At 48.9% G+C, this 24,757-nt stretch overlaps 2 long non-coding RNA genes across 5 annotated transcripts; one reads left to right on the forward strand and one right to left on the reverse strand.

Annotated features, from left to right (window-relative positions):
* Positions 1-4,748: 4,748 nt before the first annotated feature.
* LOC140694420 (uncharacterized) lies at positions 4,749-6,792 on the reverse strand. Of its 4 annotated transcripts, XR_012070064.1 has the most exons (4): positions 6,641-6,792; positions 6,186-6,362; positions 5,506-5,609; positions 4,749-5,013 (listed from the first exon to the last, which is right to left on the reverse strand). It is a non-coding gene; the product is annotated as an uncharacterized lncRNA (long non-coding RNA). The 4 variants fall into 4 exon arrangements; XR_012070065.1 differs by lacking the exon at positions 6,641-6,792 and having other exon boundaries at positions 5,482-5,609; positions 6,186-6,478; XR_012070062.1 differs by lacking the exon at positions 6,641-6,792 and having other exon boundaries at positions 6,186-6,477.
* Positions 6,196-8,172, forward strand: LOC140694424 (uncharacterized). The gene is made up of 2 exons (XR_012070070.1): positions 6,196-6,766; positions 7,869-8,172. It is a non-coding gene; the product is annotated as an uncharacterized lncRNA (long non-coding RNA).
* Positions 8,173-24,757: the final 16,585 nt, after the last annotated feature.

Below are 24,757 nucleotides of genomic sequence, written 5' to 3' on the forward strand. Positions count from 1 at the left end.
CACCTCCAAGGGGCCAAGTCAGCAAAGCGAGGAAGCACTGAGCCGAGACCTCAGTGAATCAGAGCCTAAAACACCGGGGCAGGGTTGGTGCTCAGAAGTCAGAGGCAAAGCAGGGAGCAAAGAACACTGTCTTTCGGCTGAGTTTTAGGGGATGGGGCATCTGAAGAAGATCTGAAGAAACTAGATCATGAAATGAACATTTCTTTGAAATTCCCTTCTCCTTTCTCTGGTTGCGCTATGACCTGTTGGCTCAGGCTTGTCTCACATGCTGACGGCAGTAACTCCATGGCCTCCAGACAATCGCCGGAACTCCGGGCTCTCCCCCGACCCGGGATGCTGGGGGCCATGCTCACACCACCCTTTCCATCACGGACATTCATAGTTTATCATTTGCTAATAAAGACTGTGGGGAGCACGGCCCGCACGCTCCTTCCTTCCTGCTGCACAGGACTGTCCTGCTGAACCGAAAGCCTCGTCTTTCCCCTGTGCTTTGGATCCCACTCATTCACCTACTTAGTCACCAAGGAGCGTGATTACTGATCAACAGTTTTCTCTTGTGTATCCAAAGTCTTGACCGCTTGGCTTACTTCCCTTCAGTCAGCTTTTAGGCTGGTGATGAGCCCCTGTGGGAGCACATCCCCAGCTCCCCCAGCCCCACCCCTCAGCGTATCTTCCTTCACAATAACGTTACTCCGCTCTCCTGTGGTAACGAGCACCATGCCCCTGATGTAGAGCAGTCGTCAAGAGTCTGTCGTGTCCCTTCAGAGGGGTTTGTGTTGGGGAAGGGGAAGCCTGGCGTTCACATTACAGCTCTGAACATTTGCGAGCTCTAATATGTCATCAAGCACAGATACACATTTTTTCACACGCTAATATCTCTGAAATCCGTCTTTCAAACTGCGGCATTTTATATTTTTAATAGGCATCGCTTTTTGATAGTGCAGAAAATCATGGTATGTCTTACAATTCAAAATATTGCACATTTGATTAACTGTATCATGTGACCTTCCGCAGCAAATTACTTGACCTTTCACTGCCTGAGTTTTTTCATCTGAACAGTGTGGTAATACTCAGATCTCAGGGAGTTTGTAACAAGTGAAGAAGGGGGAAACACGTAAAAGCCTTAAGCAGCCTTGCCCAGCACGTGGTCATTGCTCAGGAAACATTAGCTGTAACCACCATGCCTTTGCTAAATCTCAGAGACATGCAGTGAGCTGAACAGCATCTGACCTTCCTCAACAGACTAAGAACTACATCTGCTTGCTCCCCTGTGTCCCGAGGCCTCCATGTAATATCTGCTCTATCCTGGGGTTTATTATGGCTTTGAAGGACAGAAAAACAGACACAGCCCGCTCAGCCTTAGCTTTGTGATTTATTAGTAGACCTAGAATAATTTCACCATTTAAAATTCCATCTACTTGATCAACAAATATTTAGTTTAACATATTAAAAAAATCATGGAATTCATGACAATTTCTAAAATAGTTCTAAGAACGCTTTTTAAAAATACAGAATGTGAAGTATTTCATCCTTGCCCAACTCCACCCTCCAGAATAAAATTGCCAAGTCTAATATGAGCCTTTCCTGACTCTTTTCCAGTGCAAATTCTTTGAGCTGAGTGAAGTAGTGATGCTTTGAGAAGTTGCTTGAGATGAAATAAGCAATTATTCCACTCCACAAAAATCGGGCTAAATTTCACCTGCCAGAGACGACACTGCCCAGTTACCACCCCCTCAGTCCCCACCTGGACTTCTCCCCTTGTGGTGTCTGGTTTCAACTCAGTCATTCCTGTGACCCTCCCCCTGCTCATACACACACCACCCTTCTCCACCTTCTCCTTATTTCTTAGTCTTTTCTCAATAATTATGAAATCAGTGGAAAACTGGGGGGGGGGGATAGAGTGGACTTCTTCCCACGACGACAACTCTAGGACAAGCTGGTCTTGAAGACAGAGCAATTTTAGGTGTTTTTGAGCACGCAAGGGCCAGTGAGTCAGAAGAGCTCTCCATGGTCCTGCCACCTTTCACTTCAAATGCCCCCTCTCCCCTCTGCCTGGAACCAGCAAGGGGCGCTCTTCTTCTGGGGCCAAACGGTTGTCAGTCTCTCTGAAATCCCTCTGGTCACAAGAATCAAATTTCAAATGTCAGGAACTTTTGACCCAGTGACTCCACTGGCAGAAATTGACCCAAACAAGTAAGAGGACAAATACACAAACACACGGGTGAGAACGTTCACAACGTTGCTTGTAACTGAGAGACATCAGAAAGCGAGCTGACCGTCAACAGAGGCATAATTAAATAAAATATTATAGACATGTGCAATATCTGTTTGCTAAGAGTGATGAAATGGATCTGCATTTATTGGCATGGCAAAAATTATAAGGCAGATTTTTAAAAGGTTATATTATAACCTTTTAAAAATTACACAACCCAAACACACAAACATAAAGAAAATTCTGGAAGCAAAGGTCAAGAAGTGATATCAGCCAGCAGCGGTTTTCCTTGAGAGATTGCTAGTGATTTTTTCTCCTTCTTTATAATTTATAGTATTGTGTGTGTGTGATTTTTCTTTTTTTACAGTGGTCATGTTATATAATAAACTTATATAATAAGTTACTTATATAATAAAATGAGCTCTTTTAATCTTGGAAGACTTAGGCGCCAGCCTCACCATGCCTTCCCTATTTTTAAGTTATCATCCCAGTTTTGTGTGGGCTGAAGGGATCATGTTAAACCTTAGGTTCCAAGACAGTGGTGCCCCAGTGTCCACCTCCCCGACCCTGGTCATCCTGCTCTTCCGTGCTGACTTGTCCTAAGGGAAGGGAAAGGAGAGAAAGACAAGGTTCAGCCCAGTCTGTCTTTCTAATTATTTGAATTTAAACTATTGATCTATGTCACCAATAGCACATGTGTAAATTCACATCAAAGCCTGTTATGAAAGAATCCACATGAAAACACTGAGGAGAATTCTGTGGTTGACAAACACCAGTGGCTGTTCTTTCCCTCAATCTACGTCAAGACCAGGGTCACGCCCAGTACAACATAATCACATTCATCATTGCTTTGTAATAAGGCACAACTCTGTGTGTTACTCTTTTCTTATTTAAGTGCAAGGGCCTGATTGATTTCTAGTAGACATTTTCATAATTTTTGCACAATCTCTCCTGGATGGGTGTCTGTGTTTGTGTGGTTTCTGAGGTCATCATTCGGAGACAAACAATCCAAATAAAAAAAACCTTGCAGCGTCTCATATATAGGATTTTTCCTCAAACCCTGCCCATTTCTGTCCCACACGGCTGATAGGCCACTGAGGGCCCCTGAGGACACTTGTGTCCCAGAGAAAAGCTGTTCTGCCCTCAGAGCCATGACAGCTCAAGAGAAGAATCCACTTTCTAGCTAAATTCCAACACGCAGCAGTGCTGACCCCACCCTGAGGAGACGGCCAGGTCTCTAATGAAAGTGAGCTAGCCTCTGTCTCAAGCTATTTTCAGCCCCGCCTCTCCAGCACATTTGGCTGTTTGTTTATTTTTGTTAGAAAGACAGACTTGTTCTCTTGCCAGGGAACTCTCTAATATCCTGCCACCAACATCTGCGCAGAATAGAATGCTTTGGAGGGTCAGATTAAAAAAAAAAAAAAAACCTTCCTTCTGAAAGGGGCGAGAAAGATAGTAGCGTTTCTGTTTGAAGCAACAGAATGTGTGAGAGAAAGTGCCAGCTCAGCCACACCAAGAAGCCATTGTGCTGGGCCGCTGCCCCTGCATCCCAGGGATCTGAGGCCGCCTAACAAAGGTGAAGGGGACACAAGATGACTCCCAGCTCCTGCGCCATCGGCATCTGCCCTGCGGAACACAGCGCCATTCTGCTGGTGCTCAATATTCTCCTTGTGTGCGGCAGCCTCAAAGGGCACTTTAACATGTTGTTGACTTATTTGTAACTTGTCTCCTCCGCCAGATTGTCAGCTCGAGGAAATAGAGCACGTCTCATAGACTCACCGGTGTAGATGCAGTGTTTGCTAAGCAGATAGTTAACGAGGGGAGGCAGGGAAAGAAGGAGGGAGGGAGGGAGGGAGAGGGGATAGGAGGATGTGCACACTAGCTGAATTACACTTCCTTCACCCCTCACACCAGCCTGCTTGCTGCTCAAAGGCCTCCTGCAATGCCAGGCACAGAGCAAAGTGACCCATAAATGCCTGCTGAACGAGGCATGTCCTTTAGTGCTGATTGGATTAACAATAGGTTAAAAATGACATTATAGTAAAAAAAAAAAAGAATGCTAACATCAACATGCTCATAAATAAGTTCTTTAAATGAATTGGTTTTATAAAAAGGAAGCTTTCAAATCCATTCTGATAGCTAATTTTGTCACGTAGTCTTCTAAGCTCCAGGGACATTTCTAAGGTGGAGACAAGGGGTTGTCATCACACCAGGGCAAGAGGTTCCTTGCATTCAGCAGGCAGCCCTCCTGCTTTCCTGATGGACATACTGCAGGCCAGTCAACCCTGGGGCCATCTGAAGGGCTGGTTCTGTGGCCCGGAAGAGATGGTGCCACGGCACAGTTGTTGGAGGATGCTGCGATTGGTGTGTTGTTAGAGGGGAGGGGCGTGTGCTCACACCACACCCTGCTGGGCTCACAAATGTGTCAAAATGGGAAATCAGACTGAGGGTATTGCTGTTCCTCAAAGGCAGCTTTGGCTGGTCAAAGCCCTGCCTCTCAGCCATGGTGGGGCTGAGAAACTTACCGACCAAACACCAGTTTTCACACACATTTTATTTTCTAATTCGTCCACACAAGTGGAAGCAAGGACTTTGCACCTGGGTTCTGGCCTCCTGTCCGAGCTTCACCCACCACAATGTGTAAAGATTTTGACCCGAGGCATCTTGGTAACACAGAACATCCTGTCCTGGTGACAAGAAGACGATCATTTTGCTGCTGTAGTTCTGTTTTTCTTCTTTCTTGTTCTGCCTTTGCCGTTAGATCCTGGCATCATTTGAGATTTATAAATCTTGCAAGATCTCTGGTAAGGGATAAAAAAATTAGTTACTGGTGATTTCTAATATTGAGATAATTGTGATATCCAAAAGTGGGCTAGGAAAAAGGGAAGTCAAATGTATGGGAAACCAATGTGAAAAACATCTTGGCATGAAATTTGCATGTCACTGATGCACTGATGTCTGCAGGACACATGGAAGGTTACACTGAGGCATCACCTGCAGCAACGCAACATATAAATCAGATGAAGAATTCCCTTCGAGAGTAAAATCATAAACCGATTTGATGGTTCAAAGCACAATGAACACAAAGTTACTTCAAGAAATTGGAAGGGCTCCCTTAACTTGACTGAAGGGATTAAATTATGTGAGGGAAAAAAATGTGTCTTTTAAAGAGAAAGAGAATGGAGTAATGGTTACAGAAGAGCGGAGACAGAAGTTGATGTGTGGAGCTGCCCCCACCACTCATCTGTGAAAAGAATGTGATTTCCCACCTGGAAACGGACACCCTTCCACACCTGAGGTTGCTGGGCAAGCCTTCTCTTCCTCAATGTGTGCTCACTGTGCAAGGGTGAGCCTTTACAGCGAAAATCCTACTGTCTTCTGTGACTGTGCCTGGTGGCTGGTTATTTGAAAAAAAAAAGATTAATATAGGGAATTATACAAATGAATCATCCATACTTTAAAGACTTTATCTGAATGTCTTAGAACATGTAAATACACATTCACTCACATTGATGATTTTGCTAATGGTTCCACTAATTGGACTTGCCATGGTATTTCTGGCATTAACCCACATAGATAACAAGTAATGATTGTCTATTAATTCCTGTTTCTATTTCCTGAGGTCAGATCAAGAACTTATTAACCCCAATGAGGCAATTTAATTCAGATAACTTAGCTCAGAAATTTCCTCCTTAGCATGTCTAACGGCCCGATCTGTATCCAATGGGAGAAAATCTTGAAAAAAAACGGGAATCTTGCTCATATCAAATCCTTCCGTGTAAGTCAACTTCGCTGTCCATAGGAGCAGCGGTTTACACGCCTGTTTCACTGCACTTAACCTCGCGGTAGTGCAGTGCCTAACTGCAGTGAGGGGCGGGGCGGGAGCGCGCGGCCCCGCCCCGGGGAGGCGGGCACGGCGCGGGGCCCCGCCCTGCGCGCAGGCGCGGGGGCGCCGCCGGGGCAGAGCATCTACCGGGGGAAGGTGCGAGGGGAGTCTCTCCGGTCCCCTGGGTCTCAGTGCTTCGCAGGCCGGTGGTGACGGGGCGCGTGGTTTCTGACGTCGCCTGTCTTTCTCCTGCCGAGACAGTAAGTCGGCTTCTGGCTGCGCGTGTTTTGATGCAGCCTTTCATTTCGTCACTCGGTCGCCCAGCTGCAGGACAGGTAACGAACTCACGAAGCGCCAGAATCCAGAAAGTGCATGTCTCCCGGTCTCCCCGCCCGCAAGTTCTCCCTCCCAGGAAAGCTGGTTACCAGCCTTCTGCTCCTTCAGGCGCTGTCATAATCGCTCTTCAGGTCCCCCCCCCCCCGCCCCCGAAAACAGCAGCCGCGTCTGGACGGCAGCGGACCGAGGAGACAGCGGCCCCGCTGGAGGGCACGAGGGCTTCCGGCCTCCGCTGCGGGCGCCCGGGCTCAGACCCTGCCTCCCACCTCCCATTCTTCTTCATTTTGCCCGTGGGTGTCATCCATCGGAAGAAAGAAATGCGCCAAAGATGAAACGATTTTGTGTCGGACGAAAGCGTCGATAGGATTCCGTTGTAAAGTCAACCTTAACTGGTCAGTTTTCCTGATTGGAAGGTGCCTGTTAGGACGGCATTCCAGCCCCGGGGGAGGGGGGGCTCAGCGGCAGAGCGCGCGCTTAGCACGCGGGAGGTCCTGGGTTCAAGCCCCAGTACCTCCGCTAAAAAATAAATAAATAAAAATAAACAAACGTAAATTTCTACCCCCAAAACATCAAAAAAAGGACACTATTCCATCCCTAAAGCAACCCGACCTTGGCATTGCCCATGAAAGGTACCAGCCTCTTTGGCTCAGCAGACACGGGACAAGCTCTTTACCGCCTGCTAACCGCCTGCAAATAGAGAACCACATCCCCTCCGGTGAAAGGAAGTCCCACTGGTATTGGTGTCTTCCCACAAGGAGGAGCGCTATGCCAGCGACCCATCTCATCACCCAGGAGATTCTTATCTGCATGGCAAGACTGACTTCCCACCCACCTCCTCCCTCACCTTCTCATAACTTGCCTCCCCCTCTTGGCAGTTCAAACCCCCTTGCCTGCATTTGGCCTCAGTTGTATCTAGGCCTCCATCTCCCTGGCTGTCTCCTTGAGTCTCATGTCTTTCGAAAACTCCCCTGCCTGTGTCCTTACTCAAACTGTTGTTCTCTCCAGTTAATTTTTTCATCAGCCATTGAACCAAGGAGGAAAAGGGGAAAAGCTTTCTCCTCCCCTGTATGCATCAGGTCACATGTGTAGTGAAGTATCTGTCTTCTATTTCCCAGAATTTGTATGGGATACAATTAAGACCAGGAGCCAAGGAAAGAGGCCAGAGGGTAGGTTTTGGTTCCTTAACCACTTCTTTGCCCAGGAATGGGGTGAGCTATTCCCAGGGGCCCAGGACTAATGTGCTAAGCCAGGAAATACTGTGAGCAGCCCCCGGGTGTAGTCCAACTGTTTGATTCAAGCAAGTGGAGTCCTGCCTTGAACCCCACATTTACACACACACACACACACACACACACACACACACAACACAAAGTTATTTAAAAGCACAAGGGTATCTCAGTCACTCAAGACCCAATGTTTTGTGCTGGTAATCACACCTTAAGCATCAGACCCAAAGCAACTCATTTCTATACCTCTTTCCCTGTTTCCCTAAAGCAAGAAGCTACTGTGTCCAGCTCAAAGGTCTGGGGGTGAGCCCCTGTCTTCTGGGAGGTGAACGGCATGGCTCAGACGGACAGGGGCACTTCTGAGGCCCCCGGAGGACAGAGAAGACACATCGGCCGGGACCCGCTCCCTCTGTATGGTCAGATTCCTTTCCCGGGAACGCTGGCCACCTGCTCCTATGCCTCCCTGTCCATCTTGCGGGTCTGGAGGTCCTAGAAAGCCAGGTCAGCACCCGCAGTAGCTGTAGAGGAGTTAGCCATACTGGGAAAGAAAAAACAACCCAATTACTACTCAACGGTTGTCTCTGTGTTCATATTTTATGGCTCATCTCAATATTGAGAACACCTAGGCATTCAGGATACTAATTAAATACCTGGCCTTTGACAGCTGGTTAACACTCCATCCTGAGAGTCACAGATTTGCATGTGCTGTTCATTCCGTGGTTAAGCAGCAACTTCCCTTGTGAGGGAAGCAGGCATGGAATATTTTTTATCCAGTGCCAGTTGGGTGCAGGACTGAGCAATGCTGAGAGAGACCAGACACGTGTCCCCGGGGCAAAGTCAAGCTGCAGCGACCGAGGACCGTGCTCTTCGGAAAGGGGGCTCTCCCCAGCCTTTGCTCAGCTTCTGCTGCTAGAATCTCTTACTTTGCGTGTACCGTTGAGACAGCTGTTGACAGTGATTTTATCGCCCTCCCCCAAGATGCTTTTCTCTGTGACTGAGGGAGACCCCTAGCACGTGAGCAGCCCTCACGGAGCCGGCAGAGGTCAACAGCAGAGAGCCTCCCGCCAGCGGCGGCCGGCACCGCCAGGAGGCCGGGCCCTTTCCTCGCGGAGGGAGCAGCTAGACGTTACTGACATTTACAAATTGGGAATTTTCATGCCAGTTCTCAAAATTTCCATCTGAAACCGCAGAGCCCACATACCTTCAAGGCAGTGACTGGCAGAAGCTGGGTTCCAGCGGCCTCTGTCGGACAGCAAGCCGTAAGTCAAGGACCCGGCGGCTCTCTATCCCGAGGCGGAAGCAGCTGCCCGGTGCCGCCCTTCCTTGGGGGCTTACCAGCCGCCAAGTCCACCCTCACCCACGCCACCCGCCTGATGCGGGGCACTGGAGCGCGACGGCACAAGTGAGGGCTTTCTCAGACGAGGACCAAGCTGGCGGGAGAGTGGACGTGGGGCAGCCCAGCCTCCGCCCCCGGGACCTTCCAGCCGGGATGCTGGGACTCCTGTGAGTTCACGACTCACACACAGACAAGGTCTGCATCCGTTCTCAGCGATGCAGACAGATCCTCGTCGCGTTCATCCAGCTGAAACAGAAGCAAGGTGACAACCAAATTTCTTTACTTTTTTTTTTCTTATTTTTGAAAATTGAAGTATGATTGATTCTCAATGCTGTGTTAGTTTCTGGTGTGCAGCATAGTAATTCAGTTATATATATATATATATATATATATGTATTCTTTTTAAATTTTTAAAGCTTTTTAATTTTAGTTCATTTTTTAATGGAGGTACTGGAGGTTGAACCTAGGACCTTGTGCATGCTAAGCACATGCTCCACCACTGAGCTATATGCTCCCCTCCATATGTAGCATTTTTCATATTCTTTCTCATTGTAGGTTAGTCAATCAAATTTGTTTTTGAAACCTGTAATGAATTCCCATTAGTTCAGTGTCAACTTCAGCAACAGGAAAAAAAATAATGGAGGAAAAAAATTGAAGAAAAAAAACAAAGAAATGCTTGCCCTCAAGTACTGTGACAAGACCTGGCTGACACGCTCTCAGTGCCGAGCCACACTGAGGAACAGGCTCCTGGGTTCTTCCTGTGCCCCATGTGAACTTCCAGGTTTTAGTCATTCCCAGTTAACCTTCAAGTCATCCTTGGATTCCGTGTTTCCAAGCCTAACATCACTTGTTCCTTTCCCTGGCAAAATCCACCCCCGCTAGTGAGTGCCTGCGTCTGCGATCCGGAGTCAGCCGAAACCCAGTTTGCCAGCTCGCACCTGGGAAATGAGTCAGAGCTTCTATTAGACATGATTACCCTGATCACTGGATGTGACTTTCAGCCCAGCCTCTGGGGTGTTTATCACCACCGGGACTGCCAGGGAACTGGGCAGGGGAGTCAAAGATCCTTATTCTACAAGGGAAATGGAGGGAAAAAACAGTACAAAATACTTCACTGTCATTTTAATGACAACGAGGAGAGGGACCCAGGCTGAAGCTGCCATTGGATGTGACTTTGCCAAGCATGTGATGATCAGACGGATGTCAAGTCAGCAATGGAACTTCGCTGATTGCTAACAGTGAGCAGGGCTCAGCGAACCACCATCTGCAGGTCAGGTCGAGCCACACCTGTGTTTTTCCAAATAAATTTTGTTGAAATGCCACTTAGCTCACTCCTTCGTGGTCTGTCCTGTTTTGTGCTGCAGGGACACAGCTGAGCAGTTGTGACAGACACCTTATAAGCCACCAAGACTGAAATATTTGCTGTCTGGCCCTTTAGGGAAAAATTTTGCCAGACTAAAATTCCAACTGATCTGAAATAATTGGCTGTGGGGCAGTACATCGTAGGCAAGAACATGTGTGCATTGGAGGACGACGGGCCTCATTTCAAACCTGATTCCTGTATTCATCCAACGAGCATCACTGGAACATCCGCTCCATGCCAGGTGCCATGCCAGGTAGGACAGAGTAAACGGGCAGGACCCTCCACTCTCAAGGACCTTACATTCTAGGGGCCACATTAATTCATACTGAAAACTAGGGAAAAATTATTTCTCTGAGGGTCAGTTTCCTTGGTAGTGAGAGTGCCACACGAGCACATCACTTGTCGAGTGGCTAAGAGGATGACAGGAGGAAATTTATGAAATGACTTAATACAGTGCCCGGCACGAAGGAATAGCTCAATAAATATTTATATGGTGGTCTTCCTCTCAATAAATAGATGGATGAGATATTATTCTTATGATTTCAAGGTCAACCCATTCAATTGATCTCTTGATTTAGGGTCATGTTGTTACACACTAGCCAATCATGCTCCATAGATGAACCTTAGGAAATCAGGTCGGTGAGGCGGGGTTGGGGCCAGCCTGTGGAGAGATTGTGATGGTTGTGCTCAAAAGTTTGGATTTCATAAATGAGGGCTCAATGCAGAACTTCAAGAAAACTGAGAGGATGGTCTGATGATCATCAGACCCATGGTTTAGAAAGACAGTGTGAGCACGCATTTGGGTGATGGGGTCGATTCAATTCTCCTAATTTTATAGGACATATGACTCATCTTTAAAAAGGTGACCACTGAAAAGCCAGACCTGAGCTGTTACTACAGTAGCCACTAGCCTCTTACAGTTATTTAAATTTAAATAAGTTAAAATGAAATTAAACTAAACATGGTTCCTCAGCCACATGAGCCACATTTCAAGTGCTTGGTGTCCACACTGTGGCTGGTTGCTCCCATACTGAGCAGTTCAGATACAAGACATTTCCTATGAGAAAGTTCTGCTGGACGGTGCTGACTGCACTCTGGAAAACATGCAAGGTAATAACAGTCTACAATTGTTTGGGGTCACAGGGTCTTGCTCAATGCTTCCAGATAGTTGACAATTTTTAGTGGGAAATGAGGGAGATGGTTGGATCAGAAAAGAATGGGAATTTATCTTCTCTGTGAGATCTGTTCTTTCTGCGCAGACTCTGCCACACGGCTTAGCCTCGAGTGGGTAGAGCAATGGAGTGATTTGCTGTGAACTTGGAGAGCTCAGACTGGGGGTGAGTGCGAAGCCCAGGTCAGCACTGCTGCCGTCGGCACCGGCTCAGACTTTGGAAGGCAGCCCTGCGAGCGAGAGCGTCTTCAAGGACTGCTGGTATCCATGACAACAGTGGTGGAGACTTCCAGCCTCTGCTGTGAACGCCTGCGTTGTGAACAAATTCTTGCAATCGAAATGGCAATAAAGGGATGCTCACCTGTCACTGAGAGCAGTAGGAGACACTTCCTGAGGTCCCGTGGGACCACCTGGTGCCCCGCCTCACACAGCAGTGCAGCACACTCAGAGAGACTTCAGCCACGGAGGCAGCCACAGGCCACGAGGCGAGGGTCTGGGGAGGAAAGGCCATGGACGGCTGCTTCTGCACGACAGTGAGTCCTCTGAGAACTTGCAGAAGTAACTGGGCAACGGATTGCAGTGAGCAGATGTCTCTCAGGTGGGTGGGTCTTGCCCCACACCACACACACTTGGCTGTGAAACACACACTCATCATGTAGCGGGTCAGACCTGGTGAGATCCGGTACGTGTGACTAACCATTCATTCTTCTCGGCCGAAGAGAGTCCACTTGAAGGTCTTTTTACATATTAAAATTAACAACTCATAATTTTTCCTAGACTGTAATAAAGTTGCTTCATTGGACGGAGGGCTCTGGGCAGAGCAGCCTAAGCGAGCCAGTGGTCACTAGCAGCTTTCTCTCTGTCTTCCTTTCTTCTCTTTCTTTTTTCATTTTTCCATATCTCAAATCAGGGGAAGAATCTTGGTCATGCTGCCCAGTCCTTCATCATTTCTCTGATAGACACTTACAGGTCTAAAAAGAGCTTGATTTCTTCAGTGGGACTGAATCGCAGGGCGTGGGGTTAAGCAGCGTGAGAGCCATCCTCCCGGAGGCCTGTGAGAGCGCGCAGGCCCCGGGCACCAGGGCTGAGAACCCTGCGGAGCAGGACAGAGTCACTGAAGGACCCTGCTGCTCAGTCGCGAGGTCCACTTTGGGAAGTTTATTCCCCCGGTAACCTGGAGGAACGGGCAAAAGCAGGCAGATTCTGGTGACTCACCTGTGGTCGCTGCCCTGAATTCCTGGGGACTTTAAATAGACCCTTGGGCAAAGAAAGCTATGAAAGGGAAAAGGAGTGAGCGCCAGCTTGTCCCAGGAGCTGGACCCTGCCCGTCGCAGCTCAGTGAGACAGGAGGCTCTGGGAGAGCGCCGGCTTCCTTCCTCCTGGGGACTTGGGTTAACAGAGGTTAGGCACTAGCCCGAGGGACCTGGGGGTGAATGGGAGGATGGTGACAACGCACGGGCTAGGCCACCAGGGCCCTGCACCCCTGAGTCTCCCTGGTTCTGGAAGTACCGTGTGTGCTTTGTCTCTAAGCAGGAAGCAGAGTTCCCTCCAGAGAGCACGTTCTCAGAGCCTGGGCGTTGCCCCAGCACAGGGAGGGAAAAGCTTTACAAACCCAAACAAGGTTGCACCTGTGCGCTGGGAATCAGGCCTTGCGTCTCCCCACAGCCGGGTCCCGGGAGGGGAGAGCACCTTCGGGGGGCAGCCCCTCCCCACGTGGCTGGCGTGGACGCTGTGAGCCTCCCCAGGGAGAACTCTCTGCATCTGTGCTGGATCTGCCTGGGGCGCCTAGAAAGGCGTGAGCTCACATTCGGAGACAACACCGCTGGCACTCGAGCCAGAAATCACCGTGTTGCCACCATCTTGCAACGGTCTGTGGCCAAAAGCAATGATTCTGACTGGAGAAGGGATTCGGGCTTCCAGCCAGCTGTTCAGTTGGACCAAACAAATCCTCCAGAAACCTACAGGAGATCAGCCGGCCATTTGTGTCTTTCTCTTTTTTCTTCAAAAGAGCAGGGATCTGCCCTGAAACTTGAGCTCAGTCCCTGCATCCCCCAGGCTTCAGGGAGAGACTCGCTGTGAACCCCTCTCCTGGGAAACCCTGATCCTCCCAAGGGCCGGGGGCGCCCACGCCTGGACCGGCTTATTTTCTGCGCACATTTGGTTTTGTCTGGATTTGGGCAAATTATGGGGAATGCAAGGTGACTTTCAGAGTCTGGGAGGGAGCTACTGGTGGTAGAGAAACCCCTGTAAAAAGTCGTCTGCCTGTTGACAACCGTATTTCTATGTGATCAGCAACAGATTTACCAAGTGACGTGGACTCGTGTGTTCTGTTTATGACTAGCCATGCTGGTCTCAGGAAGGCCTGCCGAGATCCAAGTTGTCTCCTGTGCTGATAACCAGCACTTCTACCCTCTTCCTTCTCAGCATCATTATTTCTAAACCGGCACACGCATCCATCAGAGATATTTTATTATTCTGATACAGGCCATTAGACTTTCATGCCATACTGAAATGTCACTGAGTTATAAGATTTTTTAAATGCATTTTTTCCAGCCCTGATAAAAGCAAGGTTAGATGTCCCAATGTGATTAATATTTATGAAATATAAATTTTGTATAATAAAATTTTTGAAAGATCTTGAATATATCTTTTCCTTTTCCTTTTGGTCTAGTTAGCTGGGAGAAATCACTGTCCTTAGCATCTTAATTAAAATAGCATTACAATGTTAGCCAAACAACAGGAAAAAAGCATTTGATGCGTTCATGTGATAATTACATTAGAAAAAGACTACTCTCCATGAGTCTTTCTGATTGCAGTAAGCCATCTGTGCTTGTAAAAATAATAATAAACAATGAATTTCATAAGCCATATGTACTTTGCTGTTTAATAGTAATTAAGCAATAATCCTAGAGCCATCACTTGTTAACTATAATTGCTTAAAGGTAATTATTTGGTAACAAATGATAATCAATTATTTATAATATTAACAATGGTTTCTTAATTTTTTTTAACCTTTAGAAATTGCTGTTAGCCATAACCTGTCTTAGCAGCTGTGCTGGAAAATTACTAATTCTGTGGTGTTAATGACAGATTTTCCACGAGTCAAAATTCTAGTTATGGTCTATGAGATTTGCAATATGTGTTTATAGTATTTTCAAAAATGAGATTGCAATAAATATCTCACTCACCTTATTATCACTAATAAATGGCTTTAATAAAACTTCCAGCAAAATGCAAAATGCAGAGTGACAGATATTACAAAGCACAACATGAACACGATAATAACAGAGAGTTAGGGTCTAAGAAAGAGTAGGCAGGCAGAAGCCAGAGTTTGAGCTGGAGGAGAAAGCATAAAATATAACTGCTTATCCACAGTTATGAGCGTTTCAAAGGCATCAGTATTGATTCTAGCTTTAGACAGTCTACTACACCGTTTCAAGAAACGAGGTGTGGTGTCGAAGTGTGGCATTTCCAATGACGGAGTGACTAAAGCACGCCTGTTTGAGCAATAAAACAATCTAGAACATTTATGGTTCTCAGCCATGGTTTTGTTCTATTTTTAATGCAGCAATAAGGGACGTGTGGGACCAAACCACTCTGCATTTCACATCCAGTGAACAGTCGGTCCCCAAGTCATCCCCTCTCATCCTTGGTTTGCTCTCTGTGGGTTCAGTTACCCACCGCCAACCACAGTCCAAAAGCAAGAGATGGGAAGTTTCAGAAATAAACAGTTCGTAAAGTTTTAAATAGCAGCCTGTTCTGAGCAGCGGGATGGAATCGTGCGCCGTCCCGCCCTGCCCGCCCGGGACGTGGAGCGCCCCTTCGCGCTCCGGTTGGTCCCTTAGTCGCCCCTTGGTAGCTACCAGGTCTGCTGTCACGTATCACACTGCTTGTGTTCACGTGACCTCGACCTTGCTTACTGATGACCCCAAAGCACGAGAGGGGTGACGCTGGCCCCTCAGATATGCCGAGGAGAGGTTGTTAAGTGCTGCCCTTCAGTGAAAAGTGCAAGTCCTCAATTTTATAAGGAAAGAAGAAACGCATGCTGAGGTGGCTGCAATCTGCAGTAAGAGTGAGTCTTCTCTCTGTGAAGTTAGCAAACAATCTTTGGCAATGCTAACAGATACATTTTAATACTTAATATTAAAGGTGTATATAATGTCAAAATCATTTGCCCAAAACTAATACATATATTAATAAAGTTATTTGCCAAAATTTAATATATTTGGGGTAAAACCATTTCAAATCCAACTTGCTTTTTGCCTTCTTTCCAAAAGGCGTTCTCTTATTCAGTGCCCGTCACCTCGTATATCTGGTCATATTTATAGTCAGTGAAATGCTTGACTATCTACTAAATCGCATTCTTCTCTAATTGCTTCTTGCCCATAAATCTTCTCATCCAGGCTTTAGGGTCTTCCAGACAAGGCTGGTGCTGGCGAAGTTCCTTGTACCCTCCACCACCAGCCCTCGCTGAGAGACGGACAGGGGTCGGCGAGGGGACGAGCAGGCTGTGGAGCTGCCTAAGATCTGCATAACCTTCCACGGTCACCATTCACATCTGTAATTCGGCATTTCATCAACATATAAGATGACTCAAAGTTTTAGAAAAAGAGGACAACCACGTGATGGTTGGTCTCCTCCATCTTAAAGTACTCCAGACATTGGGTGAAAAGTTGGAGGTTCCAGCTACTTTTACACAACAGGCATAAGACCGGGCTTATAGAGCAGGTCAGCCTTGAAGGCGGGGCTGTGGCTACGACTTTGTCCCTCTCACTCTCTGGTAGCGGCACACTGACCTATGGTCTGCTGAGGGCCCCGTATCCTAGGACTGGGTTTACATCACATGCTGTTGGGGATATACTTGGATTACATAACATGATAAACTATAAAATATGAAAATAATAAAAAATAGTCAATACAGTTACCTCTTGGTAATGCTCACAGATAATTTCGCTTGTTCTCAGCAGAAGAAGAGGGTCAGGGCTTTATCAGCTATGCCACACACTGGCATGCTTTGGAAGAAAAACGTGTAAGTGGAAAAGCTACCTGCCAGAGGCAGCCAATCAGACCCGGGTGGTGCGATGACATCATCGTGACACTGGGTATCTGGAAGGAGACCCCGGCGATGCTCGCCACCTCCCAGCCCCAGAGCCCCGGGCAGAGAAGAGCCAGCATTTGTCCTGACTGTTCTGAGTCTGGCTCAGTAGGAGCTGTCTCTGAAGGCACGAGCAAACAGCGCAGCTCCCCTGATAAGGCAAACTCTACGCTAAGATGATTGTGAACTTCAGAGTGAGCCCCACAGTAGGGCATGTTTCACTGCTAGCCAAAACCACATGCATCTCTGGAATTTAGCAAACCTCCCCTTCCCTGCATCAGAGCCTGTGGAGAGCAAAACAGGTAGAAATAAGGCCAGATTCTAAATTGGAGAAAAGTTTTGACCATCTTCAGGAAAAAGTACGGGAAATTCTCCCACATCAGTACCACATATAATCCTGGTGCTTTACAGAATGTTTAATTAGTGACTACAACCACTGATGGAGGACTGGGATGTGCTTTACAAATGTCTGACATTTTACTTGCATCTCACAACAACCGCAGATATGGAAACCCTGAGGGGCCAAGTGCCCCCTCCTCCAGGAAGCCTCCTCTGACTGCAGAACTGGAGTGGTCACCCCTTGTGGCACTTTCTGTGGCCCCTCTCTCCTTCCCAGCACTCTGCATGCACCTGCCACTGCGTCTTCACCCGCTCTGTAATGACTTGTAGTTGAAACGCCAGCCGACAAAACAACGTGTGCCTTTTTAGGGTAACATGTCACTTAAGTCTGTCTGGAGACTTTCAAGAATTGCCCCAAATACACTTAATAAATGTATGTATCACGTGGCTCCATTATTGTGAAAATAAGACTGCAGGCTCAGAGATTTGGCATCACAGCTTTTGTTGTTTATTTATCTGCTTGTGGGAAGAAGTGAGGAGGACTGACCCCACCCGTGACCCCAGCCACAAAGAGGAGATTCTCACACTTCAGTTCCTCCGTCCTCAACACAAGGAGTTTTCAAGTTCTCTTCCTACTTCGAAACAGCTTAAGACCTCTTCTTCTGCCCCAGCTTTTATCTTTCCAGGTGTTGCCATCGGACTACAGGGCAGGAAGACCCTTACCCTCAAAAGTAAACGAAGATTGATAACACGCACTTCGCAAGGGACGTGAGTATGCATTTTGGGACGAAGGAAAAAAACAGTAAACAAAATAAAAGATGTATTTGGAAAGAATTTCAGTTCCACATTTTGAAAATAAACAGGTTCATTCTTCATTCCTGTTTCTGAGGAAGGCGTTCCGGACGGCCGGACAGACGCCGAAGGTGATGAACACAAGCTCTCCGGTGGGCCGTCCCGCTAACGTCCATAAAAGGGAGCGAAACAATGAAGCCCTTTTCTCTTTGGCAGAAGCCAGCGCGCTGAAGGCAAGGTGGAAATACAGGTGGAAAAATAAGAGACACAGGTGAACTCCTGGTCGAAAGACCACGGTTTGTCTCCATGGTGGTGCCAGAAACTCGTGCGCGGTCAGGCAGAGTTAGCCTGGCGCGGGGCCTTGTGGCCAGGAATGTCTGTTTATTACTTAAAAGGAGGCGGGGGGGTGGGAGGAGGAAAACACGTCGGATTTATCCGCTCACCACATTCCATTTCAAGGCGTTTGGGAACGGCTCGCTCGGAGCGCTCGCTGGCTCTTACCAAATGGATGGCTGCCAGCGGCTGAGGCGGGCGGAGCGTCAGAATTCCCTACCGGGCTTTCCGGCTACACACGCGGGCCCATCCGGATCCCAACCCGGCCGCGAGGAGCAGTGCCCTCTGGGCAGAGGCTTGGCGGTGATGGGTTTGTGAATGACAGATGGATGTCTTATCCTGTGCTTATGTGGAAATTAAAAAAAAAAAAAACCACCAAACACTGAACTGGAAATACTTGAAAAGCAAAGGAAAATTGTGGTGCACTTAAGTCACCCCCTATTTGTCAGTGTTTGTGTGTGTGTGAGGCTAAAATTGGCGTCCAGCTGCACTGCGTATTTTGTTAGTAGAAGGCTGAGAACTCTCTGTACATTTGGAAACTGTCATCTCTTTAAATAATAGAGCATAACATGCTTGTTGGGTGGAAGCTGGTTCGAGGCAATACAGAGAGCTGAAGTGACCTAAATTATCATCCCCAAAGCGGCACGTCCCCCACTGAGCTTGGTGCAAACTGTGCTTAGTGTCTGCACTCTGTCGGCATAAAGAAGTCAGCCGGAAGGACCCCGGTGGTTGGAGACCCCGCCGCGCAGGGTGACCTGCGGGACAGCCTCTGAGACACGCGCGGCCGCGATGTTGTCTCTCACAAGCGGCCTGGCGGGCACTCGTTACACTTCTGCATCACTAGATGCAATTTTAAATTCCTCACGTATTTTAGTGAGAGAAACAGGGTGCATCCTCACCCTCGCCTCTGGTTAGTCAGCGAGACTCAGCGCAGAGATTCTCTTTCTCTCCATCACAGACCCGAGTGCCACTTACCACTCACACGGTGAATGTCACTCTCTCACTTGCGACTGTCTCCCTCGCTTCCAAAGTGCAGCAGCCGCTCCGAAACGGATTCCCTTCTCCAAATAAACGCTAACCGCTGTGTGCAGCTCAAGCCCGCCGTGACGAACATTCAAAGCAATTTTCGTTTTCCACTTCAGTTCAGGACAAAAGAATGGGTTTCTTCTCCTTGCTCCAGATTCTTACCCCAATCTTTTTTTTTTTAAATGTCTTCAGAATCTGTATTTGTTTCCACTTTGTAGAAATGAAGTTTCAACGAGCATGTCCTCTGAGACTGTGAGGAAGCTGACTCCCAAATTTCAGGAGCATCAACTTGGTTTCTCTGATGAATTGCTCCTGTGGAAGTTGCAAAGGAGCCGGCTGTCTTCTTCTTGGCCTGGGAGCCAGGTAAAGGCGGTCAGGCTTCACCGTCTCCTCTGTGGGACACAGGAGCTTCAGAGAGCGGAGCCCTGATGTGGGACCGGCTATCCAGAGGCAAATCCTCAGTGCACAGCTGGACCCCTTCATCCTCCACTGCAGAATTTTCTTCCAGTGTAGAAGCTTGGTCTTCTGGGGTCGTCTCTGGAGAAGATGAAAGCGGACACACACTCCTGCAGCCCAGCCGTGGACGGCAGTGCATTAAGACAGCTGCACCCTAGCCAGGCTGCTGGGTCCGGCTCCCACTGCGCGTGGCTGAGCGGACCATTGCCACGCAGGCTGCAGCGTGAAAGGGCCCATTACTGATACCTAAGGTGAACTAGACAGAATGACTTTGGAGAAAATGATCCGCCACCAGTGGTCACCAGTGAGAACAGCCGTAGGGGCTATGATTTTGAGAGCTGCTGGGGGTGAGGCTACATCACTCCAGCCTACGGAAAGACCCTTGCATTCTCATACCCAGAAGACTGCGTTTTGCACTTTAAAAACCGTTGGTGGAGGTCAGATTTTATAGTTTATTAAGAGTTCTCCATGTATTTGTAAATTTGTAGGAAAAACTCAACACTCCTGGTGAAAGAAAAAACAAACAGAAGAATGTGGCTTGAATGCGAGCTCTTTACAGGTGCCTTCAGGTTGGGAAATCGAGTGAGATGGTGTAGGTTTTGTTTCAATGTCTGTACGTTCAAAAGGACCCAACTCTGTCTGCCTCTAAGAGCTGTTGGTCATTTTGGCACATTTCCTCTCCCCGTTGTCTGTAGTAAACCATTGTGAATGTAAAAGCCGTTGGGTAAACCTTTCTCCTCCCCGCCCAGTCACGCCCTCTCCCATCATTATCTCTGAATTAATTGCCGTAGTCATGGAGCACAAAGAGATGCAGTCACAGGGTTCAGGCTGAGTAAGGACAGAACCACTGCCGCAGCTGGTCTCCAGGTGGGGCTCGCTGTCCTGCGTCTGCAAAATACCAGGTCAGCACTCAGGCCCTCAGAAAAGCGTAACTGACTGTGTTCAGATGGGCTTTGATGCCAGGCTTACCCCTGCCGTTTGCCAGTTGGGTAACCGGGGACAACACAGGCACGGAGGAACAGTTTCTTCATCTGTCAGACGGGGTCAGCACGGGTTCCTGTCTCACAGGGTGCTGTGACGGGCCGGTGACTCACGCCAAGCTCTTAATTCTGTGCCTAACGTGTAGGGGACAGGTTTTATCCTTGATGCATTGAAAATTCACCACCACAAGAAGGCTTTTTCCAGCACATGTCTGAAAATGTGAACCAGGCTGGGGCAGGGGTCTGGGCCAGTTCAGAATCTGACGACCCACCGAAACGCTCACAGACCTTGGAAATAAAGATCACCAATCTTTTCAAGGTCTCTTCTGTATTTGTTATCAGGTGACCCTTAAAAAAAATTAACCAGGAAAACTAAGAAACCAGAACTGGAGCTGTTCTCTTGTCAACATGAAATAGTTTTAAAACTAAAGAACTCCAAGCAAGTATCAAAGTCCTGGTCAAAAAGGCAGAAATTCAGACCAGCAGAAGCGCTAAGAGCAAAGGCGTTAATGGTGAACTAGCCGTTCCCAGGACGGGAACAGTCCGCTGTCGGCGAGTGTGTAAGCCAAGCCCTCACTGAGTCTGTGTCAGGATGTGCTCGGTTCTGCCACGGTAACAAGCAGCCCGGGAGGCTCAGAGACTGAACGGCGGTGTGGCTGATTTCTCACCCTGCGTGTCCTTTGCCCACCTTCTCGGGGTCTTGTCTTGTAAATCGTGGTCCTTTCTCTGCACCGGAGGCCGAGGGAGCAGGAGCGCTGCTTGTGAAGGTGGCAGGAGGAACAGTGTGCTTTTCTGGGTGATCGACGCTCAGCCCGACAAGGACCAGGGCACGTAGCTCATAACTTACTGGCCACCTGTGTCACATGGCCTTTGCTCCACAAAGGGAGCCAGAACATATGAGGCTTCCAGGTACCCAGAAGTGGAGCGACTGGGAGGACTGGCAAACAGCACAAATGGGGCTGCACCATCTAGCTTGACGATGTGTCCACCAGCCACAAAGCCAGTGCCGTGGGCTGTGGGGGAAGTGGGAGCGAGGGCAGAGGCCGTGGCAGGAAAGCTACATGCCTCTGCCAGTTTGGGGTTAAGGCTTCTTTTTTTAATTGAAGTGTAGTTGATCTACAATGTTGTGTTAGTTTCTGATGCACAGTGTTGTGATTCAGCTGTACACATATAAGTTCTTTTCTATATTCTTTTCCATTATAGGTTATTACATGCTATGGAATATAGTTTCCTGTGCTGTACAGTAGGTCCTTGTTGTTTACCTATTTTATATACAATAATTTTGTATCTACTAATCCTAAACTCCTAATTTACCCTCCCCTGCCCTTTCCCCTTTGGTGACAGGAAGTGTGTTTCCTATGTCTGTGAGTCTGTTCCTGTTGTGCAGATAAGTTCACCTGTGTCATTTTCTAACAGTCCAAGCTTCAGGGCACGCACATGGCACCAGGGAAAGGGCCCATGGGCTCTACAGCTGCATGTGGGTGGCTCCTCCCTCCCGGGGGCGGTGTGAGCCGGGCTGCAGTGCGGGAAGGGTGAGGGTCCCAGGGCCTCGGGGTCGGGCAGATGAGTGAGTCCCAGGCAAACATCACGGCAACAAAACAGTGCCAACAACGGCTCACGTGCTGTATGGCCGCCACCGCGGTGGGGCTCACCTCCTCCACACGTGGGTCAGAATGCTGTTGTCACTCACCGGACGTGCTCCAGACTCGGCAGGGTCGAAGGTGAGCTGTGAGGCTTGCGGACCGTCGGCCAGAGGCCTCCAGGGAGTTCCCTCAGGGGACTTCACGCTACCTTCCTGCCCCCTGGGCTGTGTCACCAAGAAGCAGCTACAGAGATGGAGTCATTTGACGGGGTGGGGGGCAGGTTCCATCATGAGAAGTCATCACCTTGTGAACTACAACTTCCAACTACCACGTGTAGTATCATTTTTAACACGTATATTATTAAATTGTGGACTCATTTTCTGTTACCCATCAAGATGTGTATTTTTTGTGTAAGTACAACCTAGAGCAGAGATTCTCCAAGCTGGGTCCCGACCAGCATCAGTGCTACTTAGGAACTTGTTAGAAAGTCGAGTTACCGGGCCGCAGCCCAGGCTGCCAAGTCAGGGGCAAGGAGGGGCCCGCCCCGGCCACCTGGTGAGTAACAAACTCTCCAAGGGACTCTGGTGCGCTCTCAAGTGTGGGGGCCACCGCCCTAGGACACGCTATTTTAGAATTAACAGAGATTTTTAGAGTTTAGCTAGGAATGCTGCAGTTCTGAATCTTGGGTACAATCAGGGTTATCTGGAGAGCATATTAAAAAAAATACATCTGCCTGGGTCTCACTTCCAGAGCTTTTGATTCAGTTTTTCTGGACTGGGACTCCTCCATCACCTGGGCTGGGACATGCTGCGTCACTGCTTGTAAGGACAGCAACGGTGAGCCGAATGCTCGTTTTCCTGACACGTGCGAGGGGGCGGGGCGACCCGCGTCCCCTAGCTCCCAGGCAAGCTCAGCAGACCGGCTGCCGCGCATTTAGCAAACACTGCGTGCTGTGTTATCGCATAATATCAGATCATCAATGCATAGTTTCAAGCTTCATAATCTGTTTTTGACCCGGATGAGTCATAACCACTCATCTCTGTTCCTGCCTCCACCCTTAATTAACCATCGCTTTGCTTCCACAGTGATCCCAGATTTTTTTTTAATGTACAAATTTGTTCATCCAGCAAGAGGGCAAATGGTTGACGTAATAATGACGCAAGCAATGGACAAGCCGGTCATCATTTTCCCATTCAGTTTAATCAGGATTCCTTCCTGTATGCGTTGTGCAAATCAGTGACGATGGCGTAAAGGTTATGTTTCAAGCACAGAGAGTGTGTGGTCTTTTAAAAGCAAAGACTGGATCTGTTTCTGAACCAGATGGTTCAACCATCAGTGTCAGGTGTTTAACTCATCTGAGACAATTAGATTTTACAGGAAGTGCTGGACACTCTTTCTTCGATCCAGATGTCTGGGTGGAAGGGCCGTGGCAGCTCAAGTGCTACTCCGTGGAGGCCGCTGCGTCACCGGGCACCCCTAGCACCTGCGCTTTTTCTGCCTCCGCCTCCCTGATTCCCAGCCGACTGCTGGCAGCGCCGCCGGCGGGTGCGCCTGCGAGGGCTCCGAGCCGCGTGCTGAAGCCTGCTCCGGGAGGCAGGTGGAGGGGGAGGGCGGGGTTTGTCTAGTCTTCCGTCTAAACACAAAAGAATAATTTCACAGATTGAATTTCTTCTTCCCAACATTCACCACGTGGGAGAACGGCTGCGAAGAGTCAGAAACTGACTCAACACCTCAAGACACAAGCACAGTTGGAGCAGGGATACAGGAGGATGTTGGCGATCAATATTTGCACACCTCTGCTGTATCAGATGTGTGCTGGGAAACTGGGCGCTGCTCAGCGGGCACGGGGGACGCTGGCCTTGTAACCTGACCCCTGCTCATTGTCCTGTGCTCCGGAGGTAACCAGCAGTTCTCGGAACCGGGCTGCGGGTCGCTGTAGCAACGCTGCCCAAACCGCTGTGAGGAAGGAGGCTGTGGGCTGGGAAGTGCTGTCAGTTCAACCCCTGACTTTCAGGCTGTGGAACCTGACTCTACACCGCATCTCAGAGTACAAGGCAGCGGCGTCCTGGGAAGGCGCGGCGCGCCGGGTAAGTTTCCTGACTGGACTTAGAGGCCGCCCAAGAAATCAGCGCACTACAAAGGACATAAAACCCAACTTCTGAAGCAGTTACAATTTGTAAAACAGGTGTCTGACCTCAGCTTGAAAGCACACGTGAGGGGGCTGGGCAGAGAAAACAGGCCGGTCAGGCCCCATCGTGGCACACTGCGGTCGGGGCCCCCGCAGGGCAGCGTGGGGGGCGGCAGCCTGTGCTGGGGCCGGGGCCTCCTCCCCGCTGGCAGGCAGCTCCCCGTTCCCAGGGCTGCGGGCCCCTGATCTGTGCACCCTTCCACCTTCTTTCACGGACCCCGCCCCCTCCTTTCTCTCTTGTTCCTGCCTTTCCAGAGCTTAGTCTTCCTTCCTAGACTGTTAGCACAATCTCCACCTTCAGGCGTCCATGGCTGCCTCGCCAGCCTTTACACAGTGTTTACTCAGGGCCCACGTCCTGGGTGTCGGGGAGGGAGGGAGGCAGGCCGCCGCTCTCGGGCGAGGCACTTAGAGCTGTGACAGCGCATTCCGCCCCGTCCCTTCCCGTGCTTGGAGCGATGCCCATCTTGCAGGGGGCGCAAGGACTGCAGCAGATAA

This window comes from Vicugna pacos, unplaced genomic scaffold (genome assembly GCF_048564905.1).
Source record: "Vicugna pacos unplaced genomic scaffold, VicPac4 scaffold_21, whole genome shotgun sequence".
Taxonomy (NCBI): domain Eukaryota; kingdom Metazoa; phylum Chordata; class Mammalia; order Artiodactyla; family Camelidae; genus Vicugna; species Vicugna pacos.